Below are 15459 nucleotides of genomic sequence, written 5' to 3'. Positions count from 1 at the left end.
ATCAGTGCTGCTGCCATCATGCACTGTGCATAGGGCATCAAGTGCTGGAGGGCGCACCAAAACAGCTAATGATCATCAATCATAATCATAATGATGAACTATTTAAATTTAAGATCTAAGGCCATATAATAAACATAATTGCTTGAAATAAAATGAATTGTGCGTCAGGGCCATTAAGAAAAAAAAAATCAGATCGTTTTGTCTCTTTGTCCTCATGCCATGCAGCTCTCTCACTCTCCATGTCTCTCCTTCATTGACCCAAACTTCACTCCTATGTCATTATTCTGTGGATTGCTGCAATGAAAAAAAGAAAAAAAGAAAAGAAACTGGGTCAAGAGTTGTGTTAAAACAAGGAAAAACAAGCAAGGCTCAAGTGACGTGTTATTTCTTTCTCTCCTCCACTTCATTCAGACACTGGCAAAGGCATCAACCTTATCAGCAAGTGAGACTGTAGAGACCAGGGGCGGCTGCGACTCAGGAGGTAGAGTAGGTTGTTCACTAATTGAAAGATTGGCGGTCCGATCCCAGGCGGTACAATCCACATGTCTAAGTATCCTTGGGCAAGATACTGAATCCTAAATCGCTCCTGATGGCTGTTCCATCAGTGTGTGAGTGCGTGTGAATGTTTACCGAGTAGCAGGGGGCACCATGTATGGTAGCCTCGGCCGGCAGTGTGTGAATGTGTGTGTGAATAGACGACTGTGACTCGTAGTGGAAAAGCACTTGAGTGGTCAGTAGACTAGAAGGTTTTAGTTTAAGTGCATTGCAGTGTGTGTCCTTCACTTGATCCTGTAATGAGATATACAGTTTATACCGGTACTGGTTTTATTTGTAACATTGATACAGAAAATATATCACACCACTAAGGCACCACAAAGCAATGGTCTTAAGGCACCCATATGGCCAGCTATGGCCCTGAACATTATAATTATTGTTTTTGTGTGATTATTCATGTGTTGATGTCTTTTTGTGTAATATTTTCACTTTGTAGTTCATACACAGTCTATTAACTACTTAACCTTATATATCCAATATACACTAACCTCGGAAGAGTTTCAAGTACCATGCACTGTTTAAATGGAATGAACTGCAAACTGCCCTCAAACCTTCTCTTTTGTTCACCTTGAAGATTTTACTACTTATGACTCTTACAGTCATTTTCATTCATTCTATTTGTAGCATGATAGTTGCTCTTGTTCATGTATGCTCTTTATGTGTGGTTATTTGAATGCAAATGTCTCATGCACTCTATCTGACTCATGAAGGTAACTAAACTTACCATATAAACAGGTATTGCACTTGAGCAAAGTATGTCTATTTTTTTCTGTAGAGCTGAAATTGAGGGTTACGTTTCAGGTTCAGAATTACACGCATGCGGTAATGTTGTGGTTCATTTCGCTTATATGTTAATGCTGTTCCTGTGTGAAGATAAGCTATTTCTATATAGTGTATATCCATACCTTTAGGAAACTGTCTCCGGGTCCGCCCCAGGTCGCTTCCAGGACGAAACGATTTACAGCACTCAGACGGCACACGTCATCTTACCTAGCTGCTTACATTTATAGTGACCCTTATAAATAGTCGCTATTCCTCCTCCTCGACCCGACGTCCGCGGGGAATTAAAATAGCAGCAATGATCGGGTAAAACTTCTGTGAAAGCACTGGACTCACCAACAGTCAGCCATGTCTCAGTCACACAGAGAAAATCCAATCCTCGGGAAGTCAGGAAATCCTTCAGGATAAACGTTTTGTTCGCTAGCGATCTAGCATTTACCAGCCCAATTCTGGCAGGAGCCGGCGGGTCCACGGCGTTAGCTGTCCAGGGAGCCACACACAGAGGCCGCAGGTTGCGCAGATTCATACCGCGGGGCTGGAACACCTCATCCGGGCTGACGACAGGTACCAGCCAGGTGTCGACAGGGTCCAGCGAGTGCCAAGAAATAAAGAGGCGAGGCACCGCTCCATACTCAGTCCAAGAAGCCGTGGAGGTGCTCGCCAAACAGGCCTTCAGCCTTACCAGCCGACTGCTGTTTTTACCCCGGCGGCAGTGGCGCTTATGCTGGAGAGGTGGAGCTGGGGCGCGGCAGAGGTGAGCTGGGATCCCCGATAGGAGCGGGGGCAAAGTTTTCCCGTCTTGTTGTTTCATTCATCCCCAAAACAAACACATGNCCAAAATCACCTCAAAATGAAAGTTCCTTGTAGGGGCTTTAAGTTGCGTTTTGGCTGATCGTTTACACAACATGCCTGAAAACGCAATATTTTGAAAACGGGTTTCAGAGTGATATTTTTTGGAAACAGCACCGTCTAAACTTCCAATATGCATTACGCAGAGAATTTCCACACGTGCATTACCGTTCCGGTCACTAGGCATGTGTGAGAAAGTCGACCATCACAACAACAATGGCGGACTCCCGAGCTCTGTTTGTGCTGCTCACCCTTTTGAATTTATCAATGTTTCCCCACGTGTTGTTTCATCACAAAGTCACACTGCCAACTACTGGCCTGGCATGTATACTACAGCGTTTTTGGTCATTTTTGCGATCTGTGTGCACGGCAATTGTTATCAAAAGTTGTCGTCTGAATGCAGAACTTTTTCCAAAATGAAAATGAGAAATGATTCCCTTTTCAGCGGATCGTTTTTGTGTAAACATGGCGTCAGTCAGGGTACTTTACACAGAAATCCTCTCTCAGTGTAGCAGCCAAAGTGAGGCGGCTTTCCACCTTTGTCTTATGCTCAGGGTGTGATGAAGACCTAAAAAAACATGATGGAAATAATGTAATAAACTTTGTAGCAGTATGTTGAGAAAAGGGTTGAAACATGCAGAGATTTCAGGTTATGCAGACCTTAAATGCATTATAAACACTTAATTACTACAGTAGAAACCACTACAGATGTGTGTACTTGTTGATTCAGTCATTTGTACATGACAGTGACTATTGTAAATATAGGAGGTAGAGGGCCAAGTGAGACTGCAAATATACAGAACCCAGATGTATGTGCTGCACCACTGAATGTGGTCACAGAAGTGGGAGTGAGTAAACAGGCCGGCGCTGGATAGATAAATGAATATTCCTGAGTAAAGCTTTAAAAAAAATCATGCCTCACACATCTGAGGACTCAAACAGTGCTTTTAAACCATCATTTCAGGCTGTTGCCATGTAGTTTAACACAGTTCCAATTGATTATTTTTGCCTTGAATGTAAAGCATCTGAATCTGAAACAAAACAGACATGAATGGGAATCATTATGCACATATGCAAATGATCTGTGCCTTCTTGTCTTTTTCCAACTGGCATTTATTTTTCCCCTCTCCTCACATTTCTAAGAAATATGGTTTTAATAGCTCTTTCCTGTAATGCTTTAATGCCCTGTGAGACAATGTGGCAACAATCTCCAAGTCCACATTTCCCCAAATGCGCCTCACATTACTGTCACACAGACAATAAAAAGAAAATAATCGTGACGCATGAGTGGAAATGTAAAGATAAAGAAAATGTGAGTAAAATGGAGCAGGAAGGGAAAGGAAAACAACATCATGAAGTTATTAATGGGAGTTTCACAGACACACATCACTGCAATTACACTTAAAACGGAAATCTAATTGAAGTCAGCTTGCGTTCATAGATCAGGCCTGGGTATCCTTTCACACAGCTACAGACATGTGTGCACATACATACATCACACCCACAAAGACATAAATTTGCTTTATTCGTCTTTTCTCCCAATCCCTCTAATCCTTCTCAACACTCACTCACCCAAATCTACAACACACCCACACTGAGTTATACGTGTCACACAAGAGAAACTAGGTAATTACACCACACAGATACTATTTGTCTCTAAGCCCCCTTGTCAGTTGTTTTTGATTTGGTGACAGGAGAGCGATAAGTCTGTGTGTGAGGCTGTGGGTCAAGGGGGATTATCTCCCAGGTCATAAACCACGAAGCCTGATATTTTTCTTAATGCCACTGATCAGAGGAGAACTCATTCTGATCCACGCTAACGACCACACACCCTGCCTGCATACACACTCACACAACAACACACTCTTAACGCCGGCGGCAAACATCTGCAGCTCCCTCTGTTTGTCCCACAGTTTGTCAGAGGGTGAGTTATGATCATTCACAGATTCCTCCCAGCAGAAATGTAATGTGAGTGTGTCAGAGAGAGAACTCTCTTCTTGGTGTACACCCAATTTATAACACTGTTTTTCGGCTCGAGGCATCGGTCGAATCGGTTGTGATGAAGTCATGAAAGTGTGAGGTGACATATGTGTTCTGGTTTGTGTGCATGAGAGAGAGAGGGAGAGAAACAACTCAGTTACACACAGCCCTCTGGCATCTCTTATACCCTTCTCTAACAATAAATACCTCTGATACAGACCCCAGCACAGTTGTGTTTTTGCAGCCCTGTAGCAGGAGGAACATGTTGGCTTTGTACGTTTCTGCAAACCATGATTATATTACATCATATCACATTTTATATGTACCACAACAACATTTCTAAGGTGACTTAGTGTGATCGGACTTTGTCATTAGGAGATGTCACTGGGATTCCTGCCAAGCTGCAGACCAACAAACAATAAATCCAGTCATGATTTAGCCACCTGACGCTGTGGTTCCAGCAGCTCTTTAGGCACCAGACGTGGGTGTTTTGATATAACACATTCTCACTCCGACCTTGTCACATATTGTTTTGGTCATGGACTTTCCACATCCACATACGTCGTGCAAGGTACCCTGGGTGTGTTGGTTGTTTACGTTCTGGGACACTGTGTCAAGTTCTGCCTGTAACATGCATTGTCTTCTTTCAAAATACGCCTCAGTTTTCACAGGAAATTTAACGTTTACATACAGTCTCTTTAAAAAAGAACACACTACATTGGTACGACACTGCAAATTGATGTTTTTTTTCCATCAACAACAAAAACACATGGTTGGGTTTAGGCAACAAAAACACGTGGTTGGGTTTAGGCAACAAAAACACGTGGTTGGGTTTAGNATTTAACGTTTACATACAGTCTCTTTAAAAAAGAACACACTACATTGGTACAACACTGCAAATTGATGTTTTTTTTTCCATCAACAACAAAAACACATGGTTGGGTTTAGGCAACAAAAACACATGGTTGGGTTTAGGCAACAAAAACACGTGGTTGGGTTTAGGCAACAAACACACAAGTTGGGTTTAGGCAACAAAAACACATGGTTGGGTTTAGGCAACAAACACGTGGTTGGGTTTAGGCAACAAAAACACATGGTTGGGTTCAGGCAACAAACACACATGGTTGGGTTTAGGCAACAAACACACATGGTTGGGTTTAGGCAACAAAAACACACAAGTTGGGTTTAGGCAACAAACACACATGGTTGGGTTTAGGCAACAAAAACACAAGTTGGGTTTAGGCAACAAACACACAAGTTGGGTTTAGGCAACAAAAACACATGGTTGGGTTTAGGCAACAAACACACATGTTGGGTTTAGGCAACAAAAACACATGGTTGGGTTAAGGCAACAAAAACACACAAGTTGGGTTTAGGCAACAAAAACACATGGTTGGGTTTAGGCAACAAACACACAAGTTGGGTTTAGGCAACAAAAACACAAGGTTGGGTTTAGGCAACAAAAGCACATGGTTGGGTTTAGGCAACAAAAACACATGGTTAGGTTTAGGCAACAAACACACATGTTGGGTTTAGGCAACAAACACACATGGTTTGGTTTAGGCAACAAAAACACATGGTTGGGTTTAGGCAACAAACACACAAGTTGGGTTTAGGCAACAAAAGCACATGGTTGGGTTTAGGCAACAAAAACACATGGTTGGGTTTAGGCAACAAACACACATGGTATGAATAGCTGATTGGCCAGTGGGTGGTGCTTTTTATAGGATCAGATTCAACCCTGAATTTACCCTGCTCCGGAGCAGAACAGCCGTTCAGAATAAGTTACCATGGTGATCTACCCCGATAAGAACTGAACCAGCTTTGTGAGACCGAAAACCCAGGGTTAACCCTGAAGTTACCTCGCTAAGACATTAATCCTGCCTCGTGATACAGGCCCCTGGTTATGTTTAGGAAAAACAACAGGGTTTGGCTTCAGAATCTTACGGGACGCTGTCTGTGTTTGGTGGAGCACGTTGTTTTTATCGTCTTCTACATGTATACCTTTCTGATCCTCCTCCTTCCTAATCACTGAGGGTCACACATGAAGGTGATGTGTGATTTCAGTTTTGTGAGTGCTGTATTTCAGCCCTCTATCTAAAACATATATAAAAGGCTGCAATATGTTGTATTTTTTTGGGCAGCGCTTCAACAATTGCCATGATTAAAACTGCATTAAAGTTTTATATCCTCTTTTCAAATTGCTGGTTGTCTCAACATTGCTCTTAGCAGCAAACTGCAAGGACCTGACTGCTCCTATCTGGCTGCAAAACATTTCGTGGTGACTGATGTGACTGCTCGCCTGCACGTACAAAGCGACCTCATCAACCATCTTACTGTTAAGACAGGAAATCCGGCCAAAGAGACGTAACATCTCTCATGTCATGTAGTCTATTGATCACTTATGCCTGCACACTCTTTGTGGTGGCGAGGTCATGACCTCGTGAGCAGAATAATGAGTGCAGAATGTGAACTGACAGCAGGTGCTCAACTCTGTTTGTCTTCACAAGTGTCTTTGGGATTCATGTGGGTGTGTGTGGGTGGGTGATATTATGGTGTGTGGTAGGCAGCTGAGTCAAATAGAGTGAGAGAGTGTGACATAAAACAGGACATTGATTTATTTCTTTTGATGAACTAAAATAATAAACTGAAAATGCTGGATGTGACATTTGGAGCCACAGTGAACATGATCAGCATTATATTTAATATTTTTATGTGAAACAAAATAAAACAGGTTACATTTGTGTTCAATAACAACATTCTTCTTGCTACAGCTGTTTATTTGAATACCACATTTAATATACAAAGGCAACTAAGTGCTTTATATTATTATTATTATTTAATAAAAGAATCATAGTTTGGGTTCAAATAAGTATGTTTTTTATGTAACATTACATCACATTGTGATGTTAAGTGCTTAACTTAACAACATGATGCGAAGTATGTAATGTATATAAGTTAAAATAACCAATAACATTGGGGTGCAGTGGCAGCTCACATGGTATACCATTAAGGCTGAGACCTTACTGCAGCAGCTCAGGTCTGAGTCCAGCCCCGATGTGTTGTTCTGCCTCTCTCCTGTGCAAAAATGCAAAATGGTTAGTTTGTTTTTGAGTGTGTAGTGTACACAGTATACAGTGACGCGATTAAAAAGAAAAAAGAAAACATTTTGAGCTCCTTACTCTCCCGAGTCCACTTTATCTCCGGATGAGAACTAATGCAAGTGAGTCTTTCAATCAGACCACATTGAAACCAACACCTGGTTGTTATTGACTTTGAGTGATGACTGACAGCGGGAAAAAATCAGGCTCGCCATATTTGAAGTGTTACAGACAATCTGGTGAACACAAGTGATACATGAATACTAGACTAAACTAGAAAAGTGCACTCAGAAGACTGCAGATCTCCACCAGTCAGCGAAGCAGCCATCCAGTCTGATTACAGCCACTTCCAGCAGACGTGGCAGAGCAAGCAAAACAAAAACAGTTCGCATGGCAGCCAGGATTTATTCATCTTGTTTTGTGACTGCATTTAGTGCATCATGTGCTCCAGTACAAAATAAGACCAAACTTTTCTATGGATGTCAGTTTTAAGCCACGCAAAAGGTCAAAATGTGGCCTATAACGGACTCAGTAAGCTTGTTGTTTTTCAGCTGAGCCAGTTTCTGTAAAACTTGCAACCCCTACCTGCTGGTAAGAGGAGTGAGGAGCTGGCACCCGATGATATAAAACAGATTATAAAACAGGTAATTCAACAATTGCGAGTCACCGTAGCCGCAGGAGGTCGTCAAGCATATACAGTCATGAATGTGCACACAAAATATTACGTTGATTGGTCTAGTAGTTTGTGAGACTAGCTGTGGACAGAGGGACACACACACTCATACAAATGCATGCACACACATGACCAAACACATGATCTCCCCCTGGCTTACATTTGGCGGAGATAATTAAAACGACAGTCTTTGCAGACTTAAAAAGATTTGGTTTGATTGTGATGAGAATAACCATTACATGGTAACCGTGGAGACGGTCTCAGTGCGTGAGAGAAAGACGAGAAAATGTCTGATTAAATGTTCTTTGGATAAAAGTTGTCAGCGGGGAACTTATCTCTCATTGGTGTCTGTTCAGCACTAATATTTTTATCTTATTTCATTTGTTCTCTTGATCCTTGTCTTTAGTTATGAAAGTATTTCCTCTTTATGCCTCATTATCACATGTGACTCTTTTTTTCTAACCCTCTACACCTGCATCCCCACACCTACAAAAGATTTTTTCACTTTTTTTGGCCACTTTGGGCAGTGCAACAAGCTGTGAACACAAAACTGACATATCATCACCTTTTACGTTGATACAGCTGTTAGCAAACAGTTTCCTATTTACACATCCAGTAATCACCGAGGAAAATTAGCATTCATCACTTTTTTCATGATCTGATGAAGTTAATTCCAATGTTTTCTCTCTTTTTAGCTGTTTTTAGGCTCCACATAATCCTGAGGGGAAATAAGTGTCTCTTTAGTTGCTAAATGCTCCACTGTGTTTGCCAGATAGTCATTAACTTTTGTCTGTTTGCTGGACAGGTAGTGTAAAGTGAGTTAGTAGAGATTTTTAGCCAAAAACAGCTGCCTACAGTGACGCAAAGCAATGCTATGAGAGCAATGCAAGTAGAGCTGCACCCAACCAGTCAACCAAACGTTGACCAGAAAGCTCACTAGTTGGCAAGATTTCTTTGGTCACTTAGTCACAGAAAAAAAGCAATAAAAACAAACATGAAACTCTATTAAGAGCTGCGCCTTGTCAAAATAAATCAAAACCTATGTGACTGCACCATGTGGGAATTTAATTTGAAAGGAAAGACACAAGAAGTGGACATGCTCATTAGTCAGACAGGAGTCACATTAATTTCCAGGGCTGGTACCTGCAGCTATCACACAGGCTAGTTAATAACATGTCGGGCAGGAAATCCAAAGTGTGGGATCATTATGAGAAGGTGAAGGACAAACCCAAGGTGATATGTAAACTCATCTTCATTGGTCGACAACAAACATGACATATCATCTGAAACATGGAAGTAGCTACATGCCCATTAGCCACTTAGCACAATCATTACTGCTTTGCTGACAGCATCATTAAGAGGCGGCTCGCTCAGTGTGTGACGTGCACTTGTAGATAAAATATAGGCCTATATTAATGAAGGTTCATTAGTACGGTTTTGTGTTTCTCTGTAATGTAGCACAGTGTTAACAATGTTACTGATACTATTCTTTCTCACACCTTGAACTCAAACCATTGTGTTGCCCCGCCCAAAATATAATTTAATAATTAAATTAATATCATAAACATGCGGGCGACTAGTCGACTAAATGACGACTATATGACAACTCGGAAAATTCGCAGTCAGGAGCAGCCCCAAGTGCAAGTGAATCGAACAGAACAGTTGTGGCCTGGAAAAATAAAACAGCTAACAAACAAAAGCAACTCAGCAAACATTGTCTGGATAGTGACATCATGTCTGTGGCCAAAAATGGTCCTAGTCGGGTGCCAAAAGCAAAGTAAATATGTTGCAGATAGCCAGATGGTGGCGTTATTTCCACTTTCAATAATGGTCCAGTCAGGGCCTCTCCTACAAACCAGGAAATATTGATCATATTATTGTCATGAAAAAAGCAAATGCGTGTGTGATATGCGGCTCTACTGCATATCACTAACTCGGCTTCTTCTCCGGAGCCTTTGTGCTCCACTGTCTGGCTACCTCGTATCGCAGCTGTGCCTGGATCGTGTGTCGTGGTTGTGCTGCTGCCGTGGTCCTGCCTGATGCCTCCTACTACTGCTGTTATTATTAGTCATACTGGTACTGTTATTATATATAATACATATGATTATTGTCACATACATAGAATATCATATATTAATATATAGGCTACCTACAACATATTGTACCACATAATTAATTATTATTATTATTATTATAATTATATAATTATTATTTAAATTAATGTTGTTGTAAGCTACTGTCATTACTGTCTGTCCTAAGCCTGTCGTGTTTGTAAGAGCCAAAAGTCTTTATCCAAGCTGTATTTGCTCACACATGGGAAAAGCCTTCGGGGCTATCTGCCAAAATGTCACGTGTAGGGAGGGAGTTATGGTGGATGCATGGGTCAAGCATTAATTTAAAGGATGTACAAAGCTGCTGAATGCACACCATGTACATAACCTTTAGCAGAATAGCTGAATAGACCCATTTGTGTTTATGTCATATATCGACATTGCTAGGATACCCAGGAAAGGACATCCAGCTGATGGCCATGTAACGTCTCGGACGTTGGTACAACTTTCATTTTGGAACTAAATTTCTGAACGGGCCGTCTTGACACTAACACTAACAGTGGTCATTCAATGTGTCAGTGTTTGCTGGGTATATAGAAGCTCCATAGAGTTGAGGGGAGCTGCAGACTTGGGTGCTAATTCCCTGTGAAGCAAAGCAAAGCTGGGAACAAGGAGTGAGTCGGAGAGGGATAATCACTTCATTATGCATATCTGCATGTGATATAATAGCTAGCAAAAGTATCCAACAGTTTTTTATATCTCTCCGGAGTTTGTCAGCTAGTTCAGTTACCAGTCTGATGTCAGTTAGCTCCTGCTGGTAGCTTACTCTCGCTGGTGACCTCAAACATCTTGATGAATTAAATCAATTCGGAAGCAGGCTGGCATGAAAAGGCAAATGATTACCTCTGCCCTCCTGACTGAACTCCACTGACCTTTCTACAACAAATGTTTCTTTAAAAAGCACCAGGGAATGTCAAATTATTCCCTGTGGGTTTGTCAACAGGAGTGCTGTGACCCCTGTCACATTACATACAGTCATTTGATCCAGTGTTAATATAAAAGTATAGATTAAGTGTGTGCACAAATGAGAGGGAATCATTTCACTTTAGGTAATAATTAAATCAATTGTAAATCATATTGCATATTTGTCTGTTTACAGCCCAGTTACCATATGCTTAGCAACAGGCAGAAAACTTTATCCTTAGCCCACCTTCACTGTCTCCAGGGTTTCACTGTGGCCTTTGAGATAACATGCTGTTTCTCCATCAGCTTCAGCTCAAAGCCCACAATCACTTTTCTCTGAGCCCTCGACCGTGCTCAGATTAAACTGAACTGTAGCTGGCCTTTAGAATCACATACTGGCCACTGAAGTGAGGAATTTCTTTATTATGCCTACTCCATCCAGTACTATCAATGCTCTCTCTTAGGCAGATGACATTTCTGAGTGAAAACAAACCCACCCAAAACCTTTACAGAGCAGAGTGAATGGATGTTATTACTCTTATTTGTTAAGCCACATATTTAACTGGCGGGCACGGCTGTACATAATACTACCAAACTGTGGAGATGGCAGCAGACCAGAGATAACGCATTGTTTTCCGGCGACGACATTGCACTGAAACTGCTCTCCTAGGGATCACTAACGATTTACTGATGGGTGCTGATGCTGGGGAGTGTTCTACTTTACTGCTTCTTGACCTCAGTGCTGTGTTCGATACTGGCAATCATTCCATTCTCATCAATAGACTAAATTGGTGTGTAGGTATATCTGGAGCTGCTCTTAAATGGTTTGAATCATATCTCTCGCTTTTGGGTTCATTGGTAATTTTGTTTCACCTTCAGCTCCACTGACATGTGGGGTGCCACAGGGATCTATTCTTGGTCCTATTTGGTTTCACTTTATATGTTTCCCTTAGGATGTGTAATCAGCCATTTTAATGGGGTATCCTACCACTGTTAGGCTGATGACACCCAAATCTACCTGTCATTTAAGCCTGGTAATGTTAGCTGTTGAGCACTTTGATGAGGTGCTTCACTGTTATTAGGAAGTGGATGATTTGTTATTTTCTGCAGCTACACTCAGACAACACAGATGTAATAGTCTTTGGTCCTGGTCACCTGGCAAGAAAATTACTGTTTATTGTACCTCTGGCAACTAATATAAAATCTACAGGGAGAAATTTGGGCATCACCTTTGAATCTCCATTGGATTTTGAACCACATATCAATAATCTCATTACATCCTGCTACCTCTACCTACGAAATATTACCAAAATTAAATCAGATGTGTCTTTTCCTGACCTAGAAAAGCGTATCCATGCTTTTATATTCTTGCGCCTTGACTATTGTATTGCACTGCTGACATGCGTCAGTAAATCTCCAGTAGCTCGGCTTCAACTAGTGCAGAATGCTGCAGCTCATATTTTAACTGGGACAAATTGTAGGTCACATGTCACCTCAATTCTTGCCTCCCTCCACTGGTTGCCAGTTGACTTCAGAAATGATTTTAAGATTCTGTTATTAACTTTTAAGACTCAACATGGTTTAGCCCCCAGTTATATAGCACAGCTTCAGACTACCTGTGCTCCAGGTCCTGACCTGAGATCCTCAAGCCTACCCTCGCTAGTCATCCCTAGATCGAGGTTGGTAACTAAAGGTGACTGGGCCTTTGCCATCAAGGCCCCGAGGCTCTGAAATTCTCTACCTGAGAAGATTAGGCTGGCCAAAGGCCAAAACACACTGGCGCCGTACGACGCGCATCAAAACAGCCGCCCCCATTATTTGCTATTAACAAACCCACACCGGCGGCGGCTCAACGCGCATCGACGTGCCGCACCGCAGCACTTTACGCTATTGTCCTATTTTTCCAGCGTCGCCGCCCTTGAAAAAGCGCTATTTTGTACTTCCCAGCCTAGTGGACTGGAGTGTGCAATAGAAATCCGGTTGACGCCCCGCAGCGCGACGCTTTTTGTGTGTGCTGGGGGTGGCACTTCACTCGCGTCAATGACGCCGCCGGTGTGTTTTGGCCTTAACACATTACCTATTATAGCTTAAAACATATTTTTATTGGAAAGCTCTCCCTTTTGATGCTGAATTTGTACTTTTTTTAAATTTGTACGTTTGTGTTTTATTTCCTTTTGTCCTATTTTTGTCTCTGTACACACAATTTTCCCAGCTCTTAAATTTTTTTAAAAATATTGTATTGTTATTGCTGTCTTATTGTCATGCACTTTGTGAAGCACCTTGTTTAGATAAGGGCTATACAAATAAAATTATCATTATTATGTTATTATTATAATTACAGTAAAATTTGTAGCTGCATTAATTTCAGCCTGACATTTTGTCTTATAAAGTTGTAATGGATATCAGTTGCATATTTACACATCCAGAAGACACTGAGCAATATTAGCATTACTTGGAAGTCATTTTTGGTTGTAGGCTAAATATCCCAGAAAATACTTCACTTTATGTACCTATTGTATCCAAGGAAACAAAACTGTAATCCGAATGTGGACTTTAATCAAATATCAGTTAACTCTCAGTTGCAGACACTATGTCAAGGAATTAACCATTTTAATAGCAAATGGTCATACAGTTAGATTTGGCTGCTACTTCTGAGAGACTGTACTTAGGCACAGCATGATAATATACGTGTAGCAATGCTAGCATGTTGATGTCCACAGATATAGCTAATGTTGCTAGCCACACAGTTGTGAATGAATCAGTGATTATGAAGCATATTGGAAACACTAATCAGTGAATACAGGCATGACCTCACTGCCTCCCCTGAACAAATGCTACACTTTATTTCTGCCACACATGTTTGGTGTAGACCATTTCATTATTCTGTTAAAAGGGGAACAGCGCTGGTCCCTGTTTATGTCTGTCAGCTACTAAGGAACCTATAACATCATATAGATTCCTCTTCAGCTACTGCATTAACAAATATTCCAACAGGAAATACACATTTGGAGTGTTCATGTTGTCAGTGCTGGCCAGTGGCATAGGCAGTAGGCTACAGGCGAATGCTCACAGCATCATCATTCATAGGGGGCGCAATAAATGGGGGAAGAAAAATAAAATCAAAATGTTTATCTTTTACTATTTTTACTAATACTATTAACACTTATATTTTAAAATATTTCATAAGGCCACAACAACATAACTACATAGCAAAGCCTTCTAAATAATAGAAAGGTCCTTTTTTCTGGGTTCCTGTCGCCCGCAGGCCCCCCACCCCAGCTTGTTATACTTTACCTGCTCTCTGGGGGAGATGGGCGAGTTCTCCAACGTCACATGTCAAACAACAAAAGCTCTCTGGTGCCCACTCAACTACACTACTGAGAGAGGAGTGCACCTGGGGCACCAACTGTGCCAGGGCCGCACACTGTGTGTTGTCAAGTTTGAAGCGGTCTATTGGCAAATTTTGTTTAGTTTGTTTTGCCTCCTGCTAGAAGGGGCTTACCCTGAAAACGTTACAAAACACCTTCACAACTGCTCTCATCAGCACTCTTTCACATTTTTACACCCACTCACACAAACATGCTGAAGAGAAATATAAAGACGTAAAGAACTTGCATCTCTGTTTATCAATGTTGCGTCTTACTGTAGCTTTACTTTCTATCAACATGAATGGATGAAATGCTGCTTACGAACACAACTAACTTCCATGCAGCAGGTAAAAAACTGCTTTCTGTTACCTGCTAAAAGCAGATTGCGCAGGTGTAGTTATAACACAGCCATGACGTGAGGAAATTCAGTTAGAAAACACAGAACACAAATTAGTGTTGGTATTTTCAATATACAGAATTCTTCAGAAAAATGTCAGTGTTCATTAAATGGAAAAATAGATAGGACCAAAGAATTCTTTGTTTTTGGCCAAGAAGAAACTGAAGACAGTCGTCAGCAGTAGATGTATCTCTGAATGTTGCTGACATTTAGTGCAAAAATAACATAGAATAAAATAGCAAAAATGAACCGAACCCGAGCTGTCTTAAATTGAATCTTAAGTTCGTGTTCATACTGTAATGATCATAATTTCTGCTTATTGTTTATGAAAAGCGTCAGATATTTATAGAAACAGAACCTGAATTGCTTTATTGTCAGTGAGTGTGGTTGATAGGATGATGGTTCCTCCTGAAATCAAAGCACATTTCTGAAATAAGATCATCACAATGCGCAGGCCTACAGCCTGATTATCCTTTTCATGCAGTCAATGTATGCCTCGGCTGTGTGAAAATAGCGGTACATACAGAGGCACAAAGCTCACAAATTCCCACACATGCATGTAATGGTAGAGGTGAGTACTCACGGTCATTAATGCTTTGCATGTGATGGATAGTGTTAATAATGCATTAGACAGCAATGTTCATTTAGGTGCAGGAACAGAGTCGCACTGACACCATTCATCATGACAGGTGAATATCATTACTTAATTGTAGATGGTGCTGCCACGTGGTGCAGGCTGGGA

Source organism: Epinephelus moara, chromosome 5, assembly GCF_006386435.1.
Source record: "Epinephelus moara isolate mb chromosome 5, YSFRI_EMoa_1.0, whole genome shotgun sequence".
In the NCBI taxonomy this organism is placed as follows: Eukaryota; Metazoa; Chordata; class Actinopteri; order Perciformes; family Serranidae; genus Epinephelus; species Epinephelus moara.
The sequence above is the reverse complement of the archived record's forward strand: the minus strand, read 5'-3'. Positions refer to the sequence as shown.